Source organism: Ursus maritimus, unplaced genomic scaffold (assembly GCF_017311325.1).
Source record: "Ursus maritimus isolate PB19 unplaced genomic scaffold, ASM1731132v1 scaffold_21, whole genome shotgun sequence".
NCBI classification, from domain to species: Eukaryota; Metazoa; Chordata; class Mammalia; order Carnivora; family Ursidae; genus Ursus; species Ursus maritimus.
Window position 1 is genome coordinate 46,550,834 of NW_024424564.1, and position 9,433 is coordinate 46,560,266.

Below are 9,433 nucleotides of genomic sequence, written 5' to 3' on the forward strand. Positions count from 1 at the left end.
CCCGCGCCCCCGCCGGGCGCTCGCGCCCCGCGCCCCCGGGACTCACCCCGCACGCCGCAGCCGCTTCGGGCTCCCGGGTCCGCGCTCGGGCGGCGGCTCCGCCGGCGAAGGGGGGCGGTGTCCCCGCCGCCGCCGGGGCTGCCCGGGCCCCCCCACATCGCCGCCCCGGCCTGGGCCGAGCGTCCGGCCCCGCCAGCCACCCGCACGTCCGCCCGCACGCCCTGCCTCCCGGCCCTCCGGCCGCGCGCCTCCCCCCCGCTTCCTGTTTCCCGCCGGCGCTCCCGGCCCCGGCCCCGCGGGGTCCCGGCGGCCCGCCCACACCTGCCCGGCCTCCGGGCGGGGCGGGGGTGGGGGTGGGCCACGCGCGCTCACCCCCGCCCGCTCCAGGACACACCTTCCCCCGGGCCCGCGCCGCGCCCGCACGCAGCGAAGCCCGGCACGCGCGTCCCGCCAGCGCTCGGCGAACCCACACCGAGCTCCCACAGCACCGGGATCCCGCACGACCACATACGCAGAGCATGGGCTCTGTGCAGAGCCACACACGCAATCGCAGTCCGAGCTGCTCCGTGGCCAGTGAAGCGTGGGGCCAGGGCTCCGTGCTTACAGAACCCCAGAGGCCTCCCCCAGACGCCTCCCAGGTCTAAAGCACTTCCACCGCCCTGCTGGGCTGTGCGGGGCCCCTGGCGCCCTCCGTGTGGGAGCACTGCCTGGGAGCACTTGAGCCTGATCCCAGCCGGGCCTCTGACCTGCGCCTGACCTGGGCAAGTGGGCAAGTGCTTGTCCTCTTGGGCCTCAGTGTCCCCAAATAGACTGCCAGCTCTTCCCTCAAGCTTCAGGGCAGCCCCTGGGTGGGCAACAAAGGATAGAGGTCACGGCCACCTTCTCAGAGATGGGAGTATGAGCTCTAAGGCCACCACTACTAACTCTCATCCTATATGAAGTCTCATTGAAGAACATGGGGGCCAGGGGCCCCACGTTTCCCAAAGGGTGTTCCTCCAGAGGAGGGGCTGAATCCAGAAATGCCTGGGAGTAGTTCTGCGGTCAAAGTCAAGTAAGTTTGCGAAATGCTGCATCCATACTCCCCCCTTCCCCCTTGGGAAACTCATGGTCACTTACCATGATAAAGTCTACACCCATATCTCCTGGCACATTCGATACTATCTCTCTGCGCATTAGAAATTGCCGGTAGTGCCTGTTGGGAGGGGGTGGTCAGGAAAGGCCAAATCCTAGCCCTGCCCCCTTCAGTGAGGTCATCATGCTGGGCAGGACAGGAGTGGAGACAATAAACCCGTTAAATAGAGGGCTTTATGGAAAGTGCTTGGCACGAAGTTGGCGTTCAGTGACAACAATCGCAAACAGTTTTGAGCGGTTATTATGTATGCAACGTATTATGTACAATCGTTTTCCAGAATATATAGCTCCTTAAATCAACAAACCCATTTGTTGGGGTTTGTGGAGCTTCTCCTATTAGCCCCATTTTCCAGATGAGGAAACAGCTGAAACACATGGAGCCACATGGGCAATATTGTTGGTGCTGTGCTATCCCTGGAGGGGTGGGGCTCTGCCCTGCCCTGTATGAGCCCCACCCCCACCCTGCCACCTGCCAGCACAGTTGCCTTCCCAGTCTCTTGGAGCAGCACTGTTTTGTGACCCGAACTAATCACCTTCGAGTAAATGGCTTGCAGCAGTAAGAGTAGGGAATCCTCAACTCGCCCAGGGGCGTTAAAAACTAAAACTCAGGAACAGGCAAGACAGGGAAGGGTGGTCCAGCCGAATGCACAGCAGTGCAAAGGCCCCGGGGGTGGGAAATCTCACTTTATGTTCCCAAAGGGCCCTTCATTCCTCTCGCTTGCTCAAACTTGCACCATTCCAAGCCATCAGTCCTGCTCACCAAAGTCCCCATGACTCAGAACCCCCAGGGGTAGAGATGAGGTGAGTGGGCGGTCCTGCCCAGAAGGCTGGTGAATAATCATCCCACTGGCTTTACAGAGGGAGGTCTGACCCTGTGCTGGATTCTGAACTCATTACATCTCACGCAAGCCCAGAGGGGAGGCCTGTCGCTCTCCAAGGACAAGTGAGAAAGCCAGAGCTCAGGTAAGGCTATGGGCAGACCTCCCAGTCCCAACCAGGAAACTGTTGACTTCAACGCGCTCGTGCGAGAATGAGCAGTCTTGGTGTGGACAAGGAAACCAGGTTGAAATCCCTACTCTGCCCCTCGTTCGTTACTGGACTTTGGGGAGCTGGAACCTCCTTTCTTGACTTTCCCCCACCTGTGCAGTGGGGCGGGCCTGAACAAAATGAAACTGCGCGACGACACAGGCTCTGGAGCCAGACTGCCTGCATTCAAAGCCCTTTCCTGGTGCCTCAGTCTCCTTATCTGTAAAATGGGGAGGAAAATAGTACCAGTCGGATAGGGCGATGCTGAGGATGAAATGAGTTAGCACACACAGTGCCCTGCACGCACTAGGTTTTCACCGTAGTACTGGCTGTTGCAATCCACAAGGGCTCTGTCTGCTGGGAAAGCCCACGACTAGCAGATTCTGCCCCCGTCCCGGCCACCCCACCTCCGCGTTCATCCTGGCTTCCGTGTTGGCACACTAGGACCCCAAAGAAAGCTCTGCCCTCGTCAGTCTGGATTCCTCCTCCCTCCCTTTTTCTCTTAACTGGCTCCTCTACCCCCATCAGTTCTCTGCTCCCATGTTCCGTTCTCGGAGAGGTTTCCCTGTCTGCCCTACAGAAGGGAGATCCTCCGTTATTTCTCTGTCTCCCCCTCCTACTTTTGCCCTTCGGGACTCTCAGGAAAATCTGTCAACTCTTCAGCGTGTCTGTCCACATCCATCCCTAATAGAATGTAAGCCCCTCGGGGCAAATGTGCTCTCCGCCTCTTCTCCCTGCATCTTAGCGTCTCGCTTGGTGCTGGCCACACAGCTGGGAGAGCAGCAAAAGGGGAGAAGAAATGAAGGAGCGAGTGAATAAGACATATTAGGGTTCCGTGCATCTCACACGCTGGGTAAGCTCCCAGAGCTCAGAGATAACAGGACCCCAGGGCCTGGGGCAGTAACACTCACCAACGTTGTGGAACGTTTGTTGTGTGCTGGGGTCATTCTGAGGGCTTTCCACAGACTAATCCTCACAACAGACCTGGGACGTAGCTACTATTACCACCCCATCTCGTGGATGAGGAAACTGAGGTGCTGAGCTAAGTAACTTGCCCAAGGGCACCCTGCTGGGGAGTGGGAGATCTGGAAATTTAACGCAGACACAGTCTACTTTTGGAGTCAGCTTGCTTTTTTTTTTTTTTTAATAGACTTTATTTTTTTTAGAGCAGTTTTAGGCTCCCAGTGAAACTGACTGGAAGGTACAGAGATTTCCCATATACCTCCTGCCTCCCCCATTATCACCATCAGCTAGCGTGTCCACACTGCCCAATGCTGCAGACAGGAAGGCTTCCTGGAGGAGGCAGGGCAGACGCTGAGCCTGGGAGAGTGGAAGCGATTTCTGCAGGGAGACAGGGGAGCTCGCTCCTGCAGGAAGGAACTGAGTGTATGTCTCAGCTGGCGTGAGTGGAGCAGAGAGCATCCAGAGGGAGCCTTGGGGAAGGAAGTTACTAGGTGTTCTGGTTGCCGATTGGTGCCTATCAACCCGGCCCAAACACAGTAGCGTGAAACACAACCCCCAGTTTATTCAGCTTTGTGACTCTACAGGAGGGTAGCTGGTCTCTGTTCCCATGGCATCTGTTGGGACACGTGAAAGGGCGGTGCAGGCTGGACAGCCGGGGCTCCTCAGGCACCTCGATCTTTCTGTGGGCTCCCTCCACGGTCTGTCTCCAGCACATGGTGGCATCGGGACAGCCAGCTTCCTACACGGTGGTTTCAAAAGACACATGTCAAAAGAGAGTCAGGGGAAGCCATCCCACTTCATGACCTAGCCCTGGAAGTCAGCCAGGGTCACTTCTGTCACCCTCCACCGGTCAAAGCTGTCATAAGCTCCCCCAGGTTTGGGGCTGGTGGGCGGGGACAGGGCACAGATGGCCCGTCTAGATGGAGGAGCGGCAAAGCTCTGCCAGACATCTGTGGGAAATTTGTTCTGCCACAGCCGATGACTTGGGCTGGATCAAGGTGTCAGCCCGGAAGCCCGTGCACCATAGATAAGATTCGGTCTCCGAGTCCTGCGTAGAGGTGACCTTCTGCCTCAAGCCCTTCTTTAAAGCTTGGCAAACATTTTTACTTAGGTATAAAGCACAGTAAGGTGCACAGATCTTAAGCGGGAGCTCAGTTGGTTTCTACTTCTGTGTACGCCCAGGCAACCCCCCCCCAATCAAGGTACTGAGTGTTCTCCAAGCCCAGCCAGGACCCCCTCCAGAGGCAATTACCCTTCTGTCCTCTATCCCCACGGACTGAGTTTCCGCAATTTTGTTCTTCACATGAAGGGACTCACACAGCGCGCGGTCTTTTGTCTCTGGAATCTTTCATGCACCCTACATTAGTGAGAGTCTCTCCTGCCGGGGACGTGTGTTTGTACATGGTTCGTTCTCGGCCCTGAGTGGGGCTCTGTGATGGGACCCTACGGTGGGGTGGGCACCTGGGGAGCTCCTGTGGGGGTTCACAGCTGCTGTGAACATTCTGGAGCACTTCTGATAAACATAGCTAGACGTTTGTGTTGGATTCATCCTCGAGAGTGGGCTGGCCCGGTCGCAGGGGGGGCCTGGGTTGGGCCTCGGTGACCCACCAGGCAGTCAGCCCTCCCCACCCAGCACCTTCTTCCCCTCCCCCCAACGCCGTAGGTGTCCCACATCCTCAGCACCACATGCTGCGAGAAGTGTAATTTTAGCCAGCCTCTTGGAGGTGAAGTGGAAACCACGTTTTTGAGTGAGGTCTCCCTCCCGGCTGCCGTTTCTAAGACCAATGAAAGGAGACGCGAAGTGAAAGCGAACACTATGGAAAGTGGTATCATTGCTGGTCCTGGTTTAGCTCTGTGTTACACGCTGCTACCTTTATTGGGGTGATTCTGTATGGTAAGGTGAAAAATAATAAACATAAGGCATGTCCAAACCCTTCCTGGGAAAGTTCTCGGTAAGGACAAGCAGCCACCTAGGAGACAACGTTAAGGGAATGATCTCAGAAATGGGGAAGCCGTGGGGACGGAGGCGAGCACGAAATCCACGTCACTGTAGAATGAAAACTAAACAAGGGAAGAAGTTAGGGTGGAAAAAAAAAAAAACAACCACAAAATGTAAATGTTCTAAACTCCAACAAAGCAAAAATAATCTAAACAATAATATCAGAGAAGCGGAAAAGAGGGGAGGTGGGAGAAAGCAGAGAGGGAATCCAACTTCAAAGAGTCCATTCCTTCTGATTAAATTGAAATATGTAGTTTTCTTGATTTTACTCCAAATACTTCAAGTGAAAGATAAGATTGTGCAACTCGATACAAATAACCAGCCCAACTATGTGCTACTTACAAGAGACGTGATTTAAATATAAGAACACAGGTTGAAAAGGATAGAAAGACATACTACACAGGGTGCCTGGGTGGCTCAGTTGTTTGAGCGGCTGACTCTTGGTTTCGGCTCAGGTCATGATTTCAGAGTCAAGAAATCGAGCCCAGCGTCAGGCTTCACGCTCAGCACAGAGTCGGCTTGAGTTTCTCTCTCTCCCTCTCCCTCTGCCCTTCCCCCTGCTCATGCACTCTCTCTCTGTCTCATAAATAAATCTTTTTTAAAAAGAAAGACATACCAGAGTAGACTTTAAGATAAGAAGCATTACTAGAAATAAAAGGGACATTTCAGTCAGGAAGATATCAATCATCCCAAATGTGTATGTGCCCACTGGTGGAACTTCAAAATACTAAGCAAAACTTAACGGAACTGGGGCGCCCAGTTGGCACAGTTGGAGAAACATGTGACTCTTGATCTTGGGGTTGTGAGTTCGAGCCCCACGCTGGGTGTAGCGATTACTTTAAAAAAAATTAAGGAAACTTAAGAAGTAAAATTATTTTTTAAAAAAGATGCCCATCATATGTCATTAGGGAATCGCACATTAAAAGAATCATGAGAGGGGCGCCTGGGTAGCGCAGTCGTTAAGCGTCTGCCTTCGGCTCAGGGCGTGATCCCGGCGTTCTGGGATCGAGTCCCACATCGGGCTCCTCTGCTGGGAGCCTGCTTCTTCCTCTCCCACTCCCCCTGCTTGTGTTCCCTCTCTCGCTGGCTGTCTCTCTGTCACATAAATAAATAAAATCTTTAAAAAATAAAAAAATAAAAAATAAAAGAATCATGAGAGTACACACCTATTAGGATGGCCGAAATCCGAAACACTGACAACACCAAATGCCGACGAGGCTGTGGGGCGACAGGAATGCTCATCCGTGGCTGGTGGGAATGCAAGATGGTACAGCCACTTCGGAAGACAGTTTGGCAGTCTCTAACAAAATTAAACATACTTTTACCATACGGTCCAGCTATCCCACTCCTGGGTCTTTACCCAGAGGAGTCCAAAACTTAAGGTCACACAAAAACCTACATGTGGATGTTTGTGACAGCTTCATTCACAATTGCCAAAACTTGGAAGCAACCAAAATGTCCTTCATCAGGTGAACAAATAAATGAACTGTCTGGCATATCCAGACAACGGAATATTCTTCAGCACCAAAAAGAAATGAGCTATCAAGCCATGAAAAACTTGGAAGAACCTCAAATGTATATTACTAAGTGAAAGAAACCAATATGGAAAGACTATATATAGTACGATTCGAACTCTGTGACTTTCTGGAAAAAAGCAAAACTATGGAGATGGCAAAAAGATCAGTGGTTTCCAGGGGTTGGGGGGCGGGGAAGGAGGGATGAATTGATGGAGCACAGAGGATTTTTAGGGTGGTGAGAATATTCTGTATGGTACTGTAATGGCAGATACGTGTCACTTCAAATTCATCCAAGCCCATAAAATGTACAACGCCAAGAGTGAACCCTAATACAAACGACGGACTTTAGGCAATAATGCGTCAATGTCGTTTCATCGATAAATAAAACAGGCTGTTGATAGTGGGGGGAGCTATGTGTGCCAGGGATATATAGAAACCCTCAACTTTCCACTCAGTTTTGCTGTGACCCTAAAACTGCTCGAAAAAATAAAATCTATGCTCTATTTTCAGGAGCATCAAAACCATCAACGTCCTAGGAATACAGGTTTCCCCCACTAGGCACAAGCGGAGGGTTACTATGAAAACTTTCATAAGCTGAAATCCTGTAAAGTGAAGAACCGTTACCATTCATTTCTATGGAAACATGTTTGAGTGCTCCCAGACCCCCCAAAAATAATGACCTCTCTTAGGCTTTTCTGACACCTGAGGACACATCTTGCTAACAGATGCACGAAATAAATCTAGATAAAGCCCAGATGGGCAGAGTTCAAAGCTCTGGTGGCTGGACGCTGGGTGTAGTCCCAGGGAAGGAGCTTGGCGGGACGACTCTCGCCACTCGGGGCGCTGCTGCTATAATGACTCCTTGCCAAACCCATGCTGAATGGTCTTATTGCTTTGGGCCTTTTTTGGTAAAACTGAGAATCTTCAGATTTCTTTTGGCTACTGAACACAGGTGCTAATGGAGGTCTTCTGTAAAAAATGAAGTGGGGAGACGGGAACTTTGGAAAATTGGGAGATCCCTGAAAATCAAACAGTGTGCAAGACCCCTACCCTGAAAATACAAAATGTGATCGAGCATCAGGGAAATACGAATAGAAACTACAGTAGGATTCCATTTCACACCCACGAGGATAACTTAATCACAGTGACAAACAGGAACAAGTGTTGGCCAGGATGTGGAGAAATGAGAACCCTCTCCCATTGCTGATAGAAATGCAAAAAAAAAAAAAAAAAAAGTGCAGCCACTTTGGAAAAGAGTTTAGCAGGTTTTCAAAAAATGAACCTTAGAGTTCCCGGATGAGCCAGCAATTTTCGCCCGTAGGTATACAATACCCGAGAGAATTGAAAATATCTGTCCACACGATCACTCACACTGATGGTCACCGCAGCATTATTCCTAAGAGCCCAAACAGGGAGACAACCTAAATGTCCATCAACTGATGCGTGAACAAATACAATGTGTATATTCCTGCAATTAAATAGTATCCAGCCACAGAAACGAACGAAGTCCTGACACCTGCTACAACCTGAATGGAACTTGGAGACATTTTGTGGAGTGAAAGAAACCAGACACCAAAGGCCATCTATCGTTTGATTCCCTTTATTTTTTTAAGAGTTTATTTATTTAGAGAGAGAGAGTGGGGGCGGGGAGCGTGGGCGGGGAGCAGAGGGAGAGGGAGAAAGAACCTCAAGCAGATTCCACTCGCAGCGCAGATCCAGATGCGGGGCTCGATCTCACGACCCTGAGATCATGACCTGAGCAGAAATCAAGAGCCAGATGCTTAACCGACTGAGCCACCTAGGTGCCCCTGTTTGATTCCATCTATATGAAATGTCCAACAGAGACAAATCCGTACAGAAAGAAGGTAATTAGTGGTTGTCAAATGCTGGGGGTGGGGACACTAAGGAATGACTACTACCGGGTATGGAGTTTCTTTGGGGAGTGATAATAACAATCGGGAATTAGATAGTGGTACTGATTCTACGACTTCGTAAATATACTAAAAAGCCACGAAATTGTACACTTTAAACTGGCAAATTTTATGGTATGTGAATTATATCTCAACTTCTATTTTTTTTTAAGATTTTATTTATTTATTTGACAGAGATAGAGACAGCCAGCGAGAGAGGGAACACAAGCAGGGGGAGTGGGAGAGGAAGAAGCAGGCTCCCAGCGGAGGAACCTGATGCGGGGCTCGATCCCATAACGCCGGGATCACGCCCTGAGCCGAAGGCAGACGCTTAACCGCTGTGCCACCCAGGTGCCCTTCAACTTCTAATTTCTAATAACATTTTTGTGTTGTTACAATAAGATCTAAACAAACTGAAATTAAATAAGACCTAAATAAATCGAGGGACATATCATGTTTATGGACTAGAAGACTCAATATGGTAAACGTATCGATTCTTCTCTGATTACAGATTCGATGGAATCCCAATCAAAATCCCAGAAGTTTTTTTCCCTGAAATTAACAAGCTAATTCTCAAACTGACATGGAGATGCAAAGAAAACGCCACTTTTATAAAATACGAAAATAAAGAACAAAACTAGAGAACGTACTGTACCAGATATCGAGAACTATTTTAAGTATTGAAACTTAGACAGTGTGGTGTTGATACAAGAATAGACAAACAGACTAATGATACAGAATAGAGTCCAAAAACAGCACACACCTGACCTATGACAAAAGGACACTGCAGTGCAGTGCAGAAGGATAACCTTTTCAGTAAACAGTGCTGGGTCGACTGGGCCGAATTGGGGAAAACGTGTGTGCGTGCGTGTGTGTGTGTCTGTATG